We start from the raw sequence: 19,844 nt of genomic DNA on the forward strand, positions 1-19,844 counted from the left end.
CCACTCGTATTCTGCTTGGGTAGTTTATAGCACCATGGTATAAGCATTGAGCAAAGCACATAGTGCTGAAGTAATTCAGCCGGTATAGGCAAGAGGGGATAGACAAATGGCATTTTGGTTCATGACCCTTCTTTCGACTGATTGCATTGAGGGGGAAGCTGGAAAAGAAGTGGGTGGGACAAAGCCTAGCAAGTAATTGTTGGGAGGATGACTTCTGATTGCCAGATGGATGGAGTAAGAGGAGAGCAACACCAACTGTGCTAATCCTCCTCTACTCTGGTAATTGCCTCAGACATTAATTTCATCCCTCTCCCTCACACCAATAACAAGTTTTTCACTGTACCTCAGTACATGTGACAATAATAAAGTAAAATAAGTGACAAAGGCTAGAGGTGAAAAGAAGACAAGAGGGTGTCAGGTGAGGAGTGAAATGTGATGCTGGAGGAAGGGATATAGATGGAAGGGGACAGACGGGGGAGAGGAAGGGGGACAAGATGGTGGGAGAAATGGGTGGGCATTGGGAAGGGTGAAGGAAAGAGAGGGGTTGGAGGTATTCCTTAAAATAGAATTCAATGCTCATACATGACCATTGAATTATCTCATGTTCACACAGTGCACACACATTTCCCCGCCATCACCCCTTGTGTCTTTCTTTTAATGTTTATTTCAAATTTTTTGGGGAGTTCTTTATGACTATCTCATATGTATTAACGGGCACGTTTAAGAGACAACAACAAACATCAACAAACTTGAAGATGCGCCATAAAATGAGTAGATTGGTCTCCACATAATGTATTGTTTATGTGAATTACTGTTCCAGTCCACAGATTTGGAAGATGATCAGTTGCAGCAACAACATGGATGCTCCGAATCTTGGCCTGAAAGTAATCAAAGTATAGTATTGTTGAAATACTTTGGCCACAAATATTTGCAGTACTGATGATTGATAAACAATTCTGTTTAAAATATTATACTGTATGTTTTTACATCTCAGTATCATCAAGGCTGGTGCAAAGTGGAATTAATAAGGTTGGAAAAACTTGGATTTTTTCTCTGGAGTGTCGGAGGCTGAGGGGAGACCTGATAGAAAGATATAAAATTATGAAAGACACAGATACAGTAGACAGTCAGACTCAATTTCATAGGGCGGAAATATCAAAGACTAGGTGAAAGGGGCAAAGTTTAAAGGAGATGTGCGGGGCAAGTGTTTTACACAGATAATGGTAGGTGCCTCGAACATGCTGCCAAGGGTGGTGGTAGAGGCAGATGCAACAGTGGCATTTAAGATGCTGTTGGATAGGCACATGGATATGTGGGGAATGGAGGGATATGGATCACATGCGGGCAGAGGAGATTAATTTAACTTGGCATCATGTTTGGCACAGACATTATGGGCTGAAGGACCTGTTCCTGTCCTGTATTGTCCTACATTCTATGATTTGTGAATTGAATATTGATAAAGAATATGTCCGATGAAAATCTAAGAGAATGCCGTTTGTTCTTGTAATACACTTGTTACAACGGGATTGTCTTTATCTCTGATATTATTTGTGAAACTAAATTAATATAATATACCTTGCTATTTGCAATCCTACATCATGATTTTTTTAATATGCCGAGCTGATAAAAATCTAAAACTTTCCTCTTAGCACCTTCTTCTATTTCATGGTTATCTGATCTTTCAAATATCACTTCCCTGTTTAATGGGTCTTTATATGTTGACCTTTCCAAAGGGATGACAATTCACCCACTTCTTCTCCCTAACCTCTAACACATGGCCTCTCACATTGGATTTATTGTCTGCCATTAGGAGTATCTTAACTCTTGCAAAGATCCTTTACATTCATTTGCGGCTCACTGAAACACTGAGTTCAAAATCAAATCAAAAATGCTCAACACCCTCAGTGACATGCAGGGAAAACATAGGGATAGACATAGGGAAAAGACAGGCTAATGTCCTGGGGTGAAGTCTGTATGGGTGAGAGACATGATGTCATTGTCTTAAATGTGCAGCACCTCACAATACATATTGCTTTATTAATCAGTGACTTAATCATCACAAAGCGTAAAGGAGCAGGGATTAACTCAGTAATTGAAATTTAATTGACTCTAGTTGGGCACTTATAGACGTGCCATAGCCTATGCCACTTCAGGTTATCCCCGGCACACACCCCTGTCACCTGTACAAAAACTGTAGCAGTTCACGGAGAAACAATGTGGGTTTTGCTTTGAAAGATCTCTGACACCACCATCTTAGTTTTACCCTTTTCCATCTTCGTGCTTTTTAAGTTCAGGATACTTACGCTTCAGGATACTTCCCGACTTTCATTGTTCTCCTGTATATGCATGTTTTCTGTTTTGCTTAGCTTTGAATTCCCTTCTGCTCTGCTCATCTCACTCCTACTTCAAGACACACTAGTCATCTATATCTCCTTTTGTGAATCCCTTTGGCTCTGGGAATTTGTTGTGTGCCCTGCTTCCCTCATTACAGCACATCTACAGTTCTTAAAGTTGTTTGCTCATTGTAAAGGGCTTTGACTTATCATTAGTGCATGTACCGAGATACAGTGAAAATCGTGTATTTGTGTGCTATCCACTCAAATCAGATAATGCTATACACAAATACAAGCAAACCAAACATAAGTAGAATTTCAAATAGAAAAGAAAATTACTAGAGTGGAATTGTGTCAGATGATAGTAGATCCACTTCTGGGAGGGGCACGCAAAGAGCCATCATGCTCTGGCGCCTTTGACTCATAACTTGTGTCGGCTGCGGGAAGTGCCCGAAGGTTGAAGGTGGCTGAGAAAGGAGATGAACGACAGTTCATGGGATGACTGGATGGAGGCGGCAGCTAGAATAGGCCATTATGCTAGCTGCAGTTGGGACTGTGAAATGTGCCAAAACCTTGCGACTCTTGCATATAGACTAAAAGTGGGGGTTTTCTGTGTATTTTGTACTTATTGTACTTACAGGGTATATATGGCAATAGTCCTTGGTACACATGATAATAAAGGAACTATTGAACCTAAAGGTGCTCTATAAATGCGAACTCTTCCCATTGCGCAATCTCATTTTAACACTGTAGGAAGGAACTGCAGATGATGGTTCAAACCAAAGATATAGACACAAAATGCTGGAGTAACTCAGCGGAACAGGCAGCATTTCTGGAGAGAAGGAATGCGTGATGTTTCGGGTCTCCAATTCAGTTTGAAGAAGGGTATCGACCCGAAACATCACTCATTCCTTCTATCCAGAGATGCTGCCTGTCCCGCTGAGTTACTGCAGCATTTTGTGTATATCCTCATTTTAACGGTGGTGGGACCTCTTTGTGTTAAATCCAACGCAATATAAAATTGATTTACTCTGTTAAAGGAGATACTCAACAAGTGCTGGGTAAGTTATGCTATTGATGGGCAAGTAACCATGTGAAGTAAACATAAATTCTATTTTGGTTAGATTCTCCTAAAAAGAGGAAGCGTATATTGCCAAATGATAGTTTGCACGTCAAATCGTCCATTGTTTGTAAATGATGCCAGTAAATCGTCTTTAAAAATTTCCTTTGGAAGGTTGAATGTAGTCCAGCTTGTCAAGAGACAAAGTACAGTTTAAGATAATGCGCAACAGCTGTTGAAGAATGGTTTGGGGAAAAACAGTTTTTTACATCAATTAAGAATATTTAATAAATGATGTCATGTTTAGAGATTGGATTAAAAACAGAAAAATGCTAGAAAAATTCAGCAGGTCAAGCAACCTGGATTGGATGTATGTTGGGAAATCTGAAGGAGGTGACTCATAGGATGGCAACTCTTCACTGAGCTATTCTGGAACTCTACCCCTATTCAGTTATTTTCTTTCTTTGGCATTTTTTCCCTGCCAGCTTCCTTTCTTTTACTCCTGAAGATCCTTCAAAAAATTACTTTTCACTGGTGGGTGCCTGGAATGCACTCCCTGAGGTGGTGGTAGAGGGAGGTACGATAATGCCGTTTAAGGGGGTATTAGATAGGAACATGAATATGAGGTGCAGTGAAAAGCTTTGTTTTAAATGCTATCTAAACAGATCAGATAATACTATATATAAATACAATCAAGCCAAACCTCATGTACAAGAGATAGATCAAAGGGGAAGATACAGAATGCAGAATATAGTTATCGGATACAAAGTGTTTAGTTAATTTTAGTTTAGAGATACAGCATGGAAACAGGCCCTTCGGCACACCGAGACCACGCCGACCATTCACATTAGTTCTGTGTTATTCCTCTTTTGCATAGATTCCCTACAGACGAGGGACAAATTACCGAGGCCAGTTAACTCATAAACTCGCATGTCTTTGTGGTGTGGGAGCCGGTAACCCATGTGGTCACATGGAGAACGTGCAAACTCCACATAGACAACAGCCGAAGTCAGGATCGAACCCGGGACTCCGGCACTGTGAGGCACCCGCTCTACCAGCTGTGCCACTGTGCCACTCAAAATGGTGGTGCAGAATATAGTTTTCAGATATGGCGTGCAGAATACAGTTCTCAGATACAGGGCCAAATATAGTTCTCAGACGCAGAGTGCAGAATATAGTTCACAGATACAGAGTGCAGATTATTGTTCTCATTATCAATCGTCTGTTGTGCTTTCATGTGACAGCACAAGGAAACTAGGATTGTACTAGACCAGGTCAAAGTTTCACAGCAACTTGGAAGAGATTTTGCCACGTCTTGCAGCACTGGTCCGCGTATTCCCCAGTTTGGGCATTTAACGCTGTTTCATTGAATCTATTTCAGGAGAAAAGAAGATTAGCTGAGTAAGCTTTGACAAAAAAATCTGTAGTGGTGTCTAGGGCATACATGCCACACAAAATGCGTGACATTCCTTTGAACCCAACTGAGGAGGTCGAGAGGAGAACCCTGAGTTGTGCAGGCATTTTATAAGTTTTGTCCAGGCTTGCCAGGAAACATGGGTAAAAATTCAAAGGCGCTTAATTGGAATGTTACCCAACAAAGTTTGACACTCATATTGCTGAAAAAAACGTTTTCATAGACTGACACAATGCGTGTAAAATAGGGGACTTTTGTGACGCATCAAGCGTATCAAAGGCAATTGGGATGATACGGGAGTGCGGAGTTGAAACAAATTGATGGTGATCCTACTGAATGGCAAGGCAAATTTGAGAGCAATTTGGTCTATTTCTGTTCCTGCTTCTTATGTACTTTAACTCCAGCCCTGTTTCCTTTAGATAGGAGAGGTTTAGAGAATGTGGGAGGTTGGCCATTGGGACTAGCTTAAATAGGCATCTTGGTCGGCAAGCATAAGTTGGGTCGAAGGGCCTATTTTCACGCTATATTACTTTATGATTCTACAACCCTATTAATATAACTATCTATGAATACCACTATCTCTCTCATATATTTGAATGATTGGAAGGCAAGAGTGCAAATGTTTCATATAGACTAATAAATTGAATTGTTACCAGACTCTCCAGCAGTGTTTTAAATAAAGATGGAATGACCACTTTGTGCCAGCCATTTATACTTTATTCTATCATTTTAATGAATTCACTTCCAATTGTCATTTTAGATATTAAACTGTCAGCTTGTTGGAGCAATTGGATCTGGTTCCTTTTTCCCCTTCTATGAGAATAGATTCCACATAACACATCTGTAACTGATAATTTCCTGACCACTTAATGGTTTTACTTTGAGATATACATTAGGAGCCCATCATTATTTGTTTACATTTGGTGTTAAGTGGAAAAAATAATTAAAATGGAACTTTATTTATCTTTCATTACATTTCCTACATTATTCTTGATTGTTATTACTTTTTATGACTAAGTTTAAACTGTTCCACAAGTTAGATTGTCCTAAAATTCCTTTCAATTGTGGAACAATTTGGAAGTTATTTCTCTTTTAATTGCTGGCAAGAAATATACCATGCAGCTTGGAATGGAAACTAATTCCAAGTGTTCTCTGTTAAGTTTGACTTAAATGTTTTTCCGTTAAGTTTGAAGATAGCGCTGCCTCTTAGCATGAGGCATGTGGCCTTCTTCATCTACATCCATCTTATGATTATGATCAAGTCTGTGCCTTTGGTCATTCAGTCTCTGTTCTGGAATTTCCTCGCTAAGCCTCTCTACTTCCCATTCTTATTTAAAGATGTTTCCTAAAATGTATCTCTCTGACCAAACTTGATTAAAAGCCCTAATTTGTGGCTCTGCCTCAATTTTAATTTGATAATACGCATGGGACATGTTTGCTACTTTAAGATTGCCATGTTAATAAAAACTGTTCTGGCTGGATGTGGGTAGTTGGAGACAGCAACTTCATGGATTATTGAGGAGGGCATCAAATGATACATCACTTTATATTTCAGCCTTCTATATTCAGCAACTTTATGTTTTACTTACTTTAAAGGTGATGAAATGTTCATTCATTTTATTAAATAATTATACAGGAGGTAAATTTTGATTAATGATTCAACAATTTAAGCCAGAAACAAAGAACTGCAGATGCCGGTTTATACCAAAGAGAGACATAAAGTCACTGGCGTAAGTCAATGGGTCAGGCAGCATCTCTGAAGGATAGGAATGGGTGACGTTTCAGGTCAGGACCTTTCTTCAGACTGGATTTTCTGGTCTGAAGAACCAGTCCGAAGAAGGGTCTTGACCTGAAACATCACCCATCCTTTTTCTCCAGGGATGCTGCCTGAACCCCTGAGTTACTCCAGCACGTTGTGTCTATCAAATGTTTAAGCCATTGTTTAACATTAAATGCATTAAACAAAGCATTCCCTGTTTTCAACAGTGAAGTGCAACCCATTTTAGAGTAGTGAGTCACTCATTATCCCTTCAAATTGCAGATCATTGTGACTTGGAAATATGTTCCCATTACTTCATCAGTGCTGTATCTAAATCCTGGAACTCCCGACCCACCTAAACTGGAAGTATCTTCATCACACTGATCACAGTGATTCAAATGGGTGGTTCATCACTACCTTTGCAAATGGCGGTTAGGGATGGACATTACATGCTTGCCTCCACAGTGATGGTCACATCCCGTGCATTACAAAAAAGCCATAGTCTCTAATTGCCATTATTCACAGTAGTCTGTCCAGCTCTGTGTAAGTGCAAAAGGGCAAATCAGGTCCCGGGTGATGAATGTCACATTATTTACAGTATGTGGTGGGTGTCAACCTGCCTCACTTGTGCTAAAAACAGCCTTCAAAGGTGAGGCTCACGTTCACTCATAATAGTTCTGTTTAATCTTTAAGCTGAGTCAAAGCCTCATTACCTGGCAATGGCCTTGACTGGTAACAGATATATCAGTGCACATTTCACTGGGAAAGGGAGGAATGTGGTGGAGGTGCTGAGTTTCTGACAGAAAATAGGAGTTATTGTGAAATCTGAAGAACAGGACAAACAATACAATTGACAGGTTAACATGTTCCTTTAATTTATTGCTGTTGCACTTTGAAAAGATTGGGAGGGTATGCCCTGAAACTGCTGCAGATTAATAGTCAAGATCAACAACAGGAGAAAAAAATGGCATTGTTATTGAAAATTTCATTTGCACAGCATTGTGAAGTTTTATCCATAGGAAACAATCAAATTAACTGAAAAAGAAAAAAAAATAATGATATATTGTAAATATTCGTACCCAGAATAAAACTGCAATTTAGTACTGAAATTTGACAAAATTACAACAGTAATAATATTACAAGAATAGGAAAATAAACTATAGACTTGTTTCTATGAACCATTCAGATAATTTATTTGCTGTTATGTGCAGAGAAATATGTAAATGACCATCTTATGCAGGCATGTGTGTGTTTGATTTAGAAATTTTAAAAAAGGACATTAAGTTAAATGACAGATCCTATTATTGATGAAAGACTTTCAAAAGAGGGGTAAGTTGGCCACAGGAAATACGTATATCATGCTTTTCCATCAAAGATCTGAGCAAGGGCAGTGACCTCATCTCTGAGATCCCAACTCAGGAATTTTACTCCAGCCCGAACAATAGCGGAAAATAGCTAGCTAATAAAATCATGGCGTCATTTATATTTAGCAAGTTACATAAACTACACATTACCATGTGGCATTTCCTTTGATATCAACTCTTTTTATTTGTAATGAAGCAATGTCAAAGTAATGCGATCCATACTTTTCATATATATTCATTGCCTCTGCCAATTTCTGGATAGTGAAAGAAAGAATTCTACGTTCATAGTTTGTGTTTTGCTGGAATTTACAGGGTTTCAATTGAACAGGTCAAGGGGACAACGTTTCTGGAATCGGGCTGATAAAATTAGAGTTATTAAAATTTCCATGTAAGAATTCTCTCACAATAGTCAGATAGCCTGTAAACATGAGCATATCCTCAACTCTTCTGCTTGTATTCCAACTTGCAACAAATCCCAATTGGCAGTTACCCCTGTGCCTTTGATCTATACTGAATCCTGGTTAAACATTGTCTGAATTTTTAAACTCTGATTATAGTTTTCTAATTCCTATAGTATTCTCCCTCCATCTTTCTTTGCTCTTTAAGCTCTACCGCCTCAAGAGGTATCTGTATATCTTCCAGCTTCCTGAGCATTAGTGCAATCGACTGTCTTCAATTACTTGTCAATGCCTCTCTGCCACATTCTTTCTCTTTCCTTCCTCCATAAAACCAAGTCTTTGGTCATCTGATCAAATATCTCCTTATAAAAGCCAAGTGTCTTTTTATTTGGTGACTATCTTCTGGAGCACCTTTGTATTTTGTTACATGAAAAGAGCTGCATGAATGAAAGTTATTGTTGAATTATTTATTGTGCAGAGGAGAAAATCCGAGTGCAGATGGGAGTCCCTGAAGCTGCTGGTAGCTTGTGAGGGCAGATGCAACATCCTAATGGCCGATGATTCACTACTTTGCCATTGGCTGTATGTCAGCATGAAACAAGATCAGCAAAAAACCTTGACAACAAAGAATTCAAATTATCGGAACAGGAAAAGACCCCTATAGCCTCTCAAGCCTGTTCTGTCATTCTATGAGATCATGTCTGTTCACCTGTTTTAATACCCCCATCTTTGACTCGATGCTAACTTTTGTCTGTCTGCAATTTCACAAAACTCTCTGGGATGTAGCCTGTTTGATCTTAAGATGTTCCAAAGATCTTTGCATGCAATGAAATACTTTTCAGGTGTGGTTGCTGTTGTAATGTTGAAACAGTGGGGAGAGATTTGTTGCATCTGCCTTAGAAAGGATTCTGGCCTTTTGATGATCACATGTAAAAGACAATATGTGCTGCTATCATTGTCTCTATTGTCTCATCATCATTTGATTCTGTCTTAACTACAGATGCAAACCAACTGTAGATGATAATTTTATAAGATGCCAGTTATAAATATTGTGTGATTGATACATTAGCGTTACTCTCCATTTTGTATTGAAGGATAAGTTTACATATATTATCCTGCTTTTCCTAAAATAAGTTGTGTATTTTTTGTTATGATTTACCCAATTATCTGGTGCGGCTGTTTTTACTGATTTAGCCAACTACACTATTCCCTGTGTCTTACATTTTGAAAAGAATAAAAATGATAATGGAAAGCTTCAATTAATTATCTTAGTAGCTTAGAGACTTGTTGTACTTTAGGCAGTGCCACAGTCAATCTCTGCACAGTAGCTCTCAAAAATAGTACTGAGATAACGATAAGGGAATATGTGTTCTGTTTAGTTTATTGTCACGTGTACTGAGGTACAGTGAAATGCTTCTGTTGCGTGCTAACCAGTCATTACAATCGATCCATGCCGCTTGAAGGGTAAATATTGGCCAGGACTGTTAAGCCCCTGTCCCACTTAAGAAACCAGAACGGAAACCTCTGGAGACTTTGCGCCCCACCATAGGTTTCCGTGCGGTTCCCGGAGGTTTTTGTCAGTCTCCCTACCTGCTTCCACTACCTGCAACCTCCGGCAACCACCTGCAACCTCCGGGAACCGCACAGAAACCTTGGGTGGGGCGCAAAGTCTCCAAAGGTTTCCGTTCAGGTTTCCTATGTGGGACAGGGGCATAAGGAGATATCTTCAAAAGTAGTGTTGTGGTAGCAGACAGACCTCACTTTTACATTTCATCTGAATGGACATGTAGATTGTGCCCAAGAATTTACAGTGAGATTTAAGGTCAAGGCCACCTCATTCAGGAGATAGTATTATTGAAATAATCACAACATAGTTTGAAACTTTCAATATAAATACTGGTAAGCAGTAAAAGCACTTCATCTGAAGGTAACTAAGGATCATAAAAAATTATGATGAAGTAGGAAGCCACTCAGCCCATCATATTCATGCTGGTATAAAGTTGCTGGTGGAATTTGGCGGATGGAGCAGTATTTGTGGGGAAAAGGAATGATTGATGCTTCAACTGGAAACGTCGACCATTCTTTTTCTCCCACAGATGCTGCTCAATCAGCTGAATTCCCCCAGAAGTTTGTTTGTTGCTCCAGATTCAAGCATCTGTAGTCTCTAAGGATCCACTATTAAGATTGCACTACATACTTTAGCTTGCACGTAATACTAGAAACATAGAAACACAGATAAATAGGTGCAGGAGTAGGCCATTCAGCCCTTCAATCCAGCACCGCCATTCAATGTGATCATGGCTGATCATCTAAAATCAGTACCACGTTCCTGCTTTTCCCCTATATCCCTTGATTCCTTTAGCCCTAAGAACTAAATCTACTTCTCTCTTGAAACCAGTGAATTGGCCTCCACTGCCTTCTGTGGCAGAGAATGCCACAGATTCACAACTCTCTGGGTGAAAAGGTTTTTCTTCATCTCAGTCCTAAATGGCCTACCCCATATTCTTAAACTGTAATTCCTGGTTCTGAACTCCCCCAACTTGGGGACCATTCTTTCCTGCATCTAGCCTTTCCAATCCTTTCAGAATTTTACATGTTTTTATAAGATACCCTCTCATCCTTCTAAATTCCAGTGAATATACGCCCAGTCGACCCATTCTTTCATCATATGTCAGTCCAGGCATTGCGGGAATTAACCTGGTGAACCTACGCTGCACTCCCTCAATAGCAATAATGTCCATCCTCAAATTAGGAGACCAAAATTGCACACAATACTCCAGGTGCGGTCTCACCAGGGCCCTGTACAGCTGCAGTAGGACCTCCTTATTCCTAAACTCAAATCCTCACGCAATGAAGGCCAACATGCCACATGTCTCATTGCACCTCCCAGTTTCCTAATCTAACACCATTCAGATAATAATCTGCCTTCCTGTTCTTGCCACCAAAGTGAATAACTTCACATTTATCCACATTATACTGCATCTCCCATGCATCTGCCCAATCACCCAACCTATCTAAGTCACCGTGCAGCCTCATAGCATCCTCATCGCAGCTCACAGTGCCACAATGTCATTTGCAAACTTGAAGATGTCACATTTAATTCCCTCATCTAAATCGTTAATATATATTGTAAATAACTGGGGTCCCAGCATTGAGGTTTGCGGCACCCCACCAGTCACTGCCTGCCATTCTGAAAAGGACCCGTTAATTTCTACTCTTTGCCTTCTATCTGCCAATCAGTTCTCTATCTATGCCAATACCCTACCCCCAATATCATGTGCTTTAATTTTGCACACTAATCTCTTGTGTGGGACTTTGTCAAAGGCATTTTGAAAGTCCAGATACACCACATCCACTGGCTCTCCCTTATCCATTCTGCTTGTTACATCCTCAAAAAATTCCAGAAGATTAGTCAAGCATGATTTTCCCCTTCATAAATCCATGCTGACTTTGTCCGATCCTGTCACTGCTTTCCAAATGCGCTGTTATTACATCTTTAATAATCGACTCATGCATCTTCCCCACTACCGATGTAAGGCTAACTGGTCAAAAAATCTCTGTTTCTCTTTCCCTCCTTAAAAAGTTACATTGGCTACCCTCCTGTCCACAGGAACTGATCCAGAGTTGAGAGAACATTGGAAAATGATCAGCAATGCATCCACACTTCCTAGGGCCACCTCCTTGAGTACTCTGGGATGCAGACCATCAGGCCCTTGGGATTTATCTGCTTTCAGTCCCAACAGTTTACCTAACACCATTTCCTGACTAATGTGGATTCTCTTCATTTCCTCCCTCCCGCTAGATCCTCGGTCCTCTAGTATTTCTGGGAGATTGTTTGTGTCTTCCTTAGTGAAGACAGAACCAAAGTATTCATTTAACTGTTCTGCCATTTCCTTGTTTCTCATTATAAATTCACCTGTCTCTGATTGTCTTCTTCTTATCGAGCCCACACACAAGATTAGAAGTTGTTCTGCCAGAGCTGAACACATTTCTCGGCGTCTGTATGCATAATTATCATCGGCAGTCACTCGAAACGAGTATGACTGTCCTGTCATGGAGGATGTCTGTGCGTGACTTTGTTTAACTTGGGGAGACTGGTGCACAGACAGCCACCACATGGTCCTTGACAGATCTGGGTCAGGGTCCAGTGGCATGGAATCTAAGACGACTTGGGACCCTTTTCTGTTGCAGCTTTCATCCGCCTTCACAGCCATTGTGACACTCCACTAAGGTCAGCCATCATCCTCCGCCTGTTCCACTGTTGAGGTCTTGGTTGGATTGTGCTTTGTCAGAGACCTCCCCCTACTAGGGCAACCCTACCAGTGGCATAGCTCCAGACGGCATCTCTCTCAGGATCTCAGGGCCACACAAGCTTCTCCACCACGACAAGTTGACAATCCACGGATGGTGACAATGGTGTCTGTCTTGTCGCTTCTTCTGCTTCTTGTGCGTGATGGTGGAAAGACTGGTGGAAACAAGGCTGCGATATGAACACTCTTTCCTTGACCCCGTCTCTGATTGTAAAGGGCCTGTCCCACTGTACGAAGTAATTCAAGAGCTCCCCCGAGTTCTCCACTGATTCGACCTCGTGTAATGTACATAGCGGGTATGTAGGAGCTCGTACGAGTAAAAAGTAACCATTTTTTTCATCACAAGTATTTTTTTACTTGTGAACATTTTTCACAGTGTTGAAAAAACGTCACGAGTTTACCAGATTTCTACCGTTACTCGTACGAGCTGCTACGTGACATCCACGAGCTCCTACGTACACGCTACGTACATTACGCAAGCTCGAATCAGGAGAGAACTCGGGAGAACTCTTGAATTACCTTGTAAATTAACTCGTACAGTGGGACAGGCCCTTAAGGGGCCAACATTTGTCTTCAAGATTGCACTATGTTCTTGGCTTTCATTATGATCTGGTTTACACAGAATAACTGATAATTTATTGTGTTCTTGTATTTATTGTACCTACAAAACTGCACTAAAAGAGAATTTAATTGTTCTTGTCCTGGTGCATATGACAATTAAACACTCTTGACCCTCAACGTTTGTGTAGGAAGTGCAGATTACTGGTTTCACCAAAGATAGACACAAAATGCTGGAGTCAGCGGAACAGGCAGCTGTTAAAAAGTCACAGTTGACTTCCCCAACAACTGAGGAAATGAGATTAACTCAATTTCATTTTAACTAGCATGAACATGATGGGCTGAGTGGCCACCTACTTCATCATAAATTTCTACGATTCTATGTTACCTTCAGATGAAGCGCTTTTATTGCCATGTGTGGAAGGTTTCCTGACAATGGATGATTTAGTCACTGCAGTTTATATTTTCCATGAATCATTTTGGCGCTGACATGCTCATGATCACCTCACACCCGAACACCTGGCCCAGCTGTAGGGTCTTATTTTCTAAGCCAAAATTATACCCCGCTCCTGCTACATGAGAGACAGGTACACTTTGTAATGTGCACTGTAGAAGTAACATCCACAAAGCACTTGGTGGACATTGAGTTAGTGCACATCTAAGAGCTATTTAAAAAAATATATGTATTTTAATGTCAACTCAAGCACCTTATAAATGTATATGTAAACAAAATTAAAATAATGATCTTTTCATTTTCCCCCATATCTCAGTGAAATCAATGTGATCGATACGCTGGTGAATCTTGGCAAAATGTAATTAGAATCTCTGCATTCCAGCGGTAGATAGGGCATACAGATTTTGTTTGGTATGTTTAGCTGCCAAGAACCACAGCAGCCAGGAATCCGTCAGGAATCCTGGCGACTGCGCAGGACTGGCAGCTTTCCGTAGACCTGGTGAAACAGCTGAAGTTCCCACAGCACATTGCCACGACCACCCTGAGGCCAAATATCCTCCTGGTCTCAGAGGCGACCAAAATACATCGTCTTGTGGGAACTGACAGTGCTGTGGGAGGACCGTCTGGAGGAGACCCACGAGAGGAAGATGGCCAAATATGAAGAACTGGTCATAGACTGCCGCAAGCAGGGCTGGAAGGCAAGGTGTATGCCCATCGAGGTTGGCTGCAGAGGTTTTGCAGGGCAATCGCTCTACAAAGCCTTGAGTGCACTGGGCATCAATGGAGTGGCGAGGAGAAGAGCCATCAAGAGCACCACAGAGGCAGCGGAGAAGGCCTTGAGATGGCTCTGGATCAGGAGAGGAGGTCCATGAGGAGGTTCAGGTAGGCGGCGCGCGACTCTCGTCAGCAGCGGCCTCTGCAGCCCGTCTGCGTTTTTATTATTTTTTGTCTATGTTTTTTATGTAGTTTTTGTTATTTTTTGTTGGGGTAGGTGTGTGGGGTGGGAGGGAGGGGGTAAACTTTTTAATCTCTCCCTGGGGAGACTTTTTTCTTTGTCGGGTCTCCGTTGTCGTTGGGGCTGCAACATAGCGGTCTCCAACAGGAGAAGACCGGGGACTCTGTGCCGACGTCACCTCACGTCGCGGAGCTGGCATTGTCCATGCATGCAAAGCGCTGCTGCTGTGCGGGCCCGACCTCCGGAGATTCAATTAAAAGATTTAAATCACAGATATGCAACGGCGAACTGGTCATAGACTCCTGCCGCAAGCACCGCAGGGCTGGAAGGCAAGGTGGATGCGCATCGAGGTGGGACTGCAGAGGTTTTGCAGGGGACAATCGTTCTACAAAGCCTTGAGTGCACTGGGCATCAACGGAGTGGCGAGGAGAAGAGCCATCAAGAACACCACAGAGGCAGCGGAGAAGGCCTTGAGATGTCTCTGGATCAGGAGAGGCGGTCCATGGGGAGGAGCGAATGCCACCTGAACACAAGTCGTGGTCTGATCAACCACGGCTGGGTCGCCTGGGTGAGGGTGTCTGATGTTGAAAGACCCGAAACACCCAATTACCCCATCACTGATGATGTGTCCAGGAGTATCAGTAGATGTATTTGTATCAAAAAGGGCTTTCACATTTGACTACACCATGTCCTCATTATGTGCAAGGGGCAGAGGGCATGGACCTCTCATGCATGACAATGATTCACGGCAAAATACCAAGGCTGGAATTATATATTATATATAATAATACACTATATATTATATGTTTCAGCTTGTCAAACAAACAAGCGCTCCGGATGTTAGTTGCAGCAACAAACCTATCCACATTGCTGACTCCAGCTCTGGAGGCACACTGATTATTGATATTTCTCCACTTGCCAGCAGAAGATATCAAATGTAAATGAACCATAACACTGGACCCCTAGGAGAGGGCTCTGGGGGAACACACAATATTTTTCCAGCATTCCCAGAAATACACAGCTGGACTCATGAGGAAATGAATCCATAGATAACAAGTCAACATCTAATCAGGATTTAACGCACATAAGTGTGGAAATTCCACACTTGTACCATTTACGAACAAAATCCCTGCAATTGACGCAGTTCCATGGAAAAGTTTGAAGATCGGAACTTCTTAATTTTAATCATTTATTTGTTCTTCTCTTAAAATAAGTTTCTCAGATGATGAACGCCACTAGCAATGTTCTGCTTCCTTGAATGCCCTGATTAACAATATCAGAGAGCAATTAAGTCATGTTGGCTTGGGAGTAGAGTTACATAAAGGTTGCACCAGGTAAATGTATCCAGTTTCTCCCCATAAAGGTGTTTATTTAGTTGGGTTTTCAATCAATTTAACAGCCTAATTGAATCCTTTATTAATTCCAAGATTTATATTTCTTTAATTCTCATAATTAAGCTTTGAACTCCAGTACCCCACAATTTGCAGTCCAATAACATAATCACTGTGCCATTAATAGTTATGGTCATTGATTTACTACTGTTTGTGGGAACATGGAGGACATTAATTAGCAGTAATTTTCCCAACATTACAAAGTAACGACACTTCAAATGTATTTAACGAACCACAAAGTACTGTTGGATATCCTGAAAGGGACAGAAAATATTCTATGTAAATGCAAGTCCATTTTTCTTTATCATATCCATTGGTCTAAAATTTTATTTCGGATAGAGTCAATAGATTCATCTCATCATCCGTTAATTTTATATGTTAGGCAAAAAATAGTGTCAGGTCAGAGGCAAAGCAGAATAGCTCCAGCTAAATCTTAAATAATCTTCAGCATCGGATCATAAACTGATCTCTCGCATAGCTGATACAAATGCACCCCATCATTTAGTGCCAATTGCAAGATTTAAAAGAATTTGTGAACTATCAGTGTAATGTTTGTTATTCTAATGGCAGTTGACTTTTTATTGTAAGATTTAGAGGAGGCTTTTATAACCTACTTTACTTTCAAAGAACATGTAACTTTTGATCAAAAGAGTTGTAAAACTTAGAAGAAGATGCAGATTTATGTGATGTTGAGCTAATGAAGGCCCGGTGCCCCTTTGTGGCCCTATGCAGGCCTGAGGAAATCCACTCCTGCCGTATTATCTGTTTCTTTTCCCAAATTTTTCTTTCGCAAACCTTAATGTTTTCAGAACAGTTGATGAAGGAAACATTGCACTTTCATTTACACGGTGCAAGTTACTTTGCAATATGTCCCGCAGATTTAAGAGTTTAGTTTGTTGATTTTTATTCTCTTTGTTCCGAATTGTGAAGTATGTCAAAAGTTACACCAGACTGGATTTTTAATTTGTTTTGATAGGCTTGTGAATTATCTCACGCAGGTTAATAGAGAAAAAGTGCAATGTCATTTCTCATGGTGATAAGAAACCCCAACTTGTCCAAGTGCTGCCCTCTCGAAGTGGCCCTTGTCCAGTGATGTTTTATTCTGACAAGGCTCGAGATTCTATAAATTAAGACCATTCATTCCTTGTGCCACACACCAATGATCACTAATTCACAGGCCTCTGTGGAATGACCAATTACCAACACTGCACGGCCCCTGAAATGTGAATCTTACCTCTGCCCCAACCCACTTAGTATGTGCAATATAAATTATGTTGTCTTAAAACAAAGAATTTCTATGACACTTAGTAGGGAACAGTCAGTGGCCCACATTCCCCTAGATTAGCTTCTCCAGATGTGCTTTTTGCAGCATGAGTCACTACTGATTACACAAAATCTTATTTCTGACACAAAAAAAACTCTCATTTTAATTATTGCTGTAATGAAATCCTGTGAATAATATCATCCATGAAATATTAACAAGGATTGTGTTTTATTCTGAACTGTAAGAACAACACTGGCATTCTGGGGTCCAGATGCAATGGCTATTCAGAATCAGCTTTAACTCTGTAGCTTCTGAGTCAGAAGATTATTGGGTCCAACTCCACGGTGTGTTTTTTTGTAGACAAATGATACCCGAGGCTCGCCGCCCACTCGCAGGCGCCCCCCCCCCCCCGCTCAGTGTCCGCGCCACCCGCTCGCTAAGTTTGTCCGCCCTCTCACTCTCTCTCCCCCCCTCCTTTCCCCCTACCCCCCCCTCCCCCTCCTCCTCCCCCCCCCCCCCCCCTCTCTCCCCCCTCTCCCCCCCCTCCCCCTCTCCCCCTCTCCCCTCTCCCCCCTCTCCCCACTCTACCTCCTCTACCCCATGTCCCCCTCTCCCACTCCCCCCCCCCCCCCCCCCTCTCCCCCTCTCTGTATGCCCCCCTCTCTCTCTCTGCCCTCTCTCTCTACCCCCCCCCCCACCACCCCCTCCCTCTCTAGACGCACCTGCAAGGTGGGGGCTATGCGTCAGTGGATAGGGTGGGGATGGGGCAAAAGGAGCCATTGAATAATATTAATATTATATCAAGGGGGTTGTTAGTGTGTGTGGGTGCGTGTGTGTGTGTGCGTGTGTGTGTGTTTAGGCTGAAAGGCCTGTTTCCGTGCTGTACAATACTATGACTCCATGTCTACCGTTCTTGAACTGGAAGGTTGGATTAGTTTAGAGAGCTCCTTTTGGACTGACACTGACATGATGAGCTGAAGGAACATTTCTTGTGACTTTAATTTCCTATAATTCTTTGGCTTATCAGGATTCCATCAATCTATATTGCAAAAGAAAAATGAAATGATATGATCACCATTCTAGGACTGGACCAATTCTTACATTACAACAGTAACTACACTTTGAATGTGTCTAACAGACTGGAAAACGACATCCTAATATTGTGAAGAGCAAATGGATGCTTGCCTATCCATGCATGTCTCTCACTGTTGTTTCTTTCCTAAATCACATTTACTCTACATGTTGTTAAAATATTCACGACAGTAAATTGCAGCAGGCGAGAGGGAAGCTGAAAATCTTTTGTACTTATTCTTAAGAATATGATATCTCAATCAATTTTACACGAGCATACATGCACTGATGCACAGAGATGGCTGGACAACTTAATAAAACTTGATTAGTCCACAGCTGGAGTACTGTGCACAGTTCTGCTCACACTGTGGTGCGGCTGTAAAGTTGCTGCCTTACAGCGCCAGAGATGCAAGCCTTATTTTGCTGGATGTAATGACGAACTTACAACATGCAAGAGTACTCATGCTGGAAGAAGCAAAAACATGGAGCAAGAGTCCACAGCCAATTTCAGAACATTTGTGTCACAAATTGTTTTTTCTTACACATTGGTGTTACAAGAGTTGCAGTGATATCCTGAAACTTTTACATAGCTTGTGTGGTGTTGCTGGAGTACAACTCCCTCTTTTGGATGCTTGAAAATTAGCAACAATCTGAGAAAACTTTCATCTGCCTGAATGTAACGTTAAGATGAATTTAAACATTTAAGTTTTCAACGTGTTCAAGACCCTCCACTGTCTCTCTTCCACCCAGCTTAGGAGCCGAAACAGACTGAAGTAAAGGGAACATTGTGTTCGAAGTTCGATATCTCTGTCAAAGATGCTGGCTGACCTACTGAGCATCCCCAGCATTTCATGTTTATATTTTAGGATCTTATCTTTCAAGTTACTTCAGTTGGATGTTACAAATGCTTAGTGCCCAATGAGAACTTGGGGGAGATTAACTGATGAATCAGATCTGGCCCCACAGCTCACATAACGTAAAAAATCTATTTTTATTTCATGTATCTGAAATGTTTCCCAAAAATCTGTGTGGATGCAAATCTTTCTCTGCCTGAAGAATCCTGAATCTGAAGAATCCTACCTTTTCAAATCGATTACTATCTGAATTCTGTCATTCCTCAAAGGGTTGCTAGAAATGTGAAGCTAGGCGTCTTATTCATCCCCTCTTCCTATTGATTGATAAGAGACACAATTCTGGCCTTTCTCTGTGCTATTTAGAGGGCAGAGGAGGAGGTACAGGAGGAGAAGGGGTATCAGTGAATGAATAAAACCAAAGAGGAAAGCAATAATTGATTCAAAAAGCTAGAGTAACTAAATGGGCCAGGCAGCATCTCTGGAGAAAAGGAATAGGTTTGGGTCAAGACCCTTCTCCAGAGATGCTGCCTGACTCACTGAGTTACTCCAGCTTTTTATGTTGATCTTCGGCGTAAAACAGCATCTGCAGTTCCTTCCTACACCCAATTTTTGATTGATTGATTGATTGATTGATTGGGAGATACATGGAAAACCAGGCA

Source organism: Leucoraja erinacea, chromosome 18 (assembly GCF_028641065.1).
Source record: "Leucoraja erinacea ecotype New England chromosome 18, Leri_hhj_1, whole genome shotgun sequence".
In the NCBI taxonomy this organism is placed as follows: domain Eukaryota; kingdom Metazoa; phylum Chordata; class Chondrichthyes; order Rajiformes; family Rajidae; genus Leucoraja; species Leucoraja erinaceus.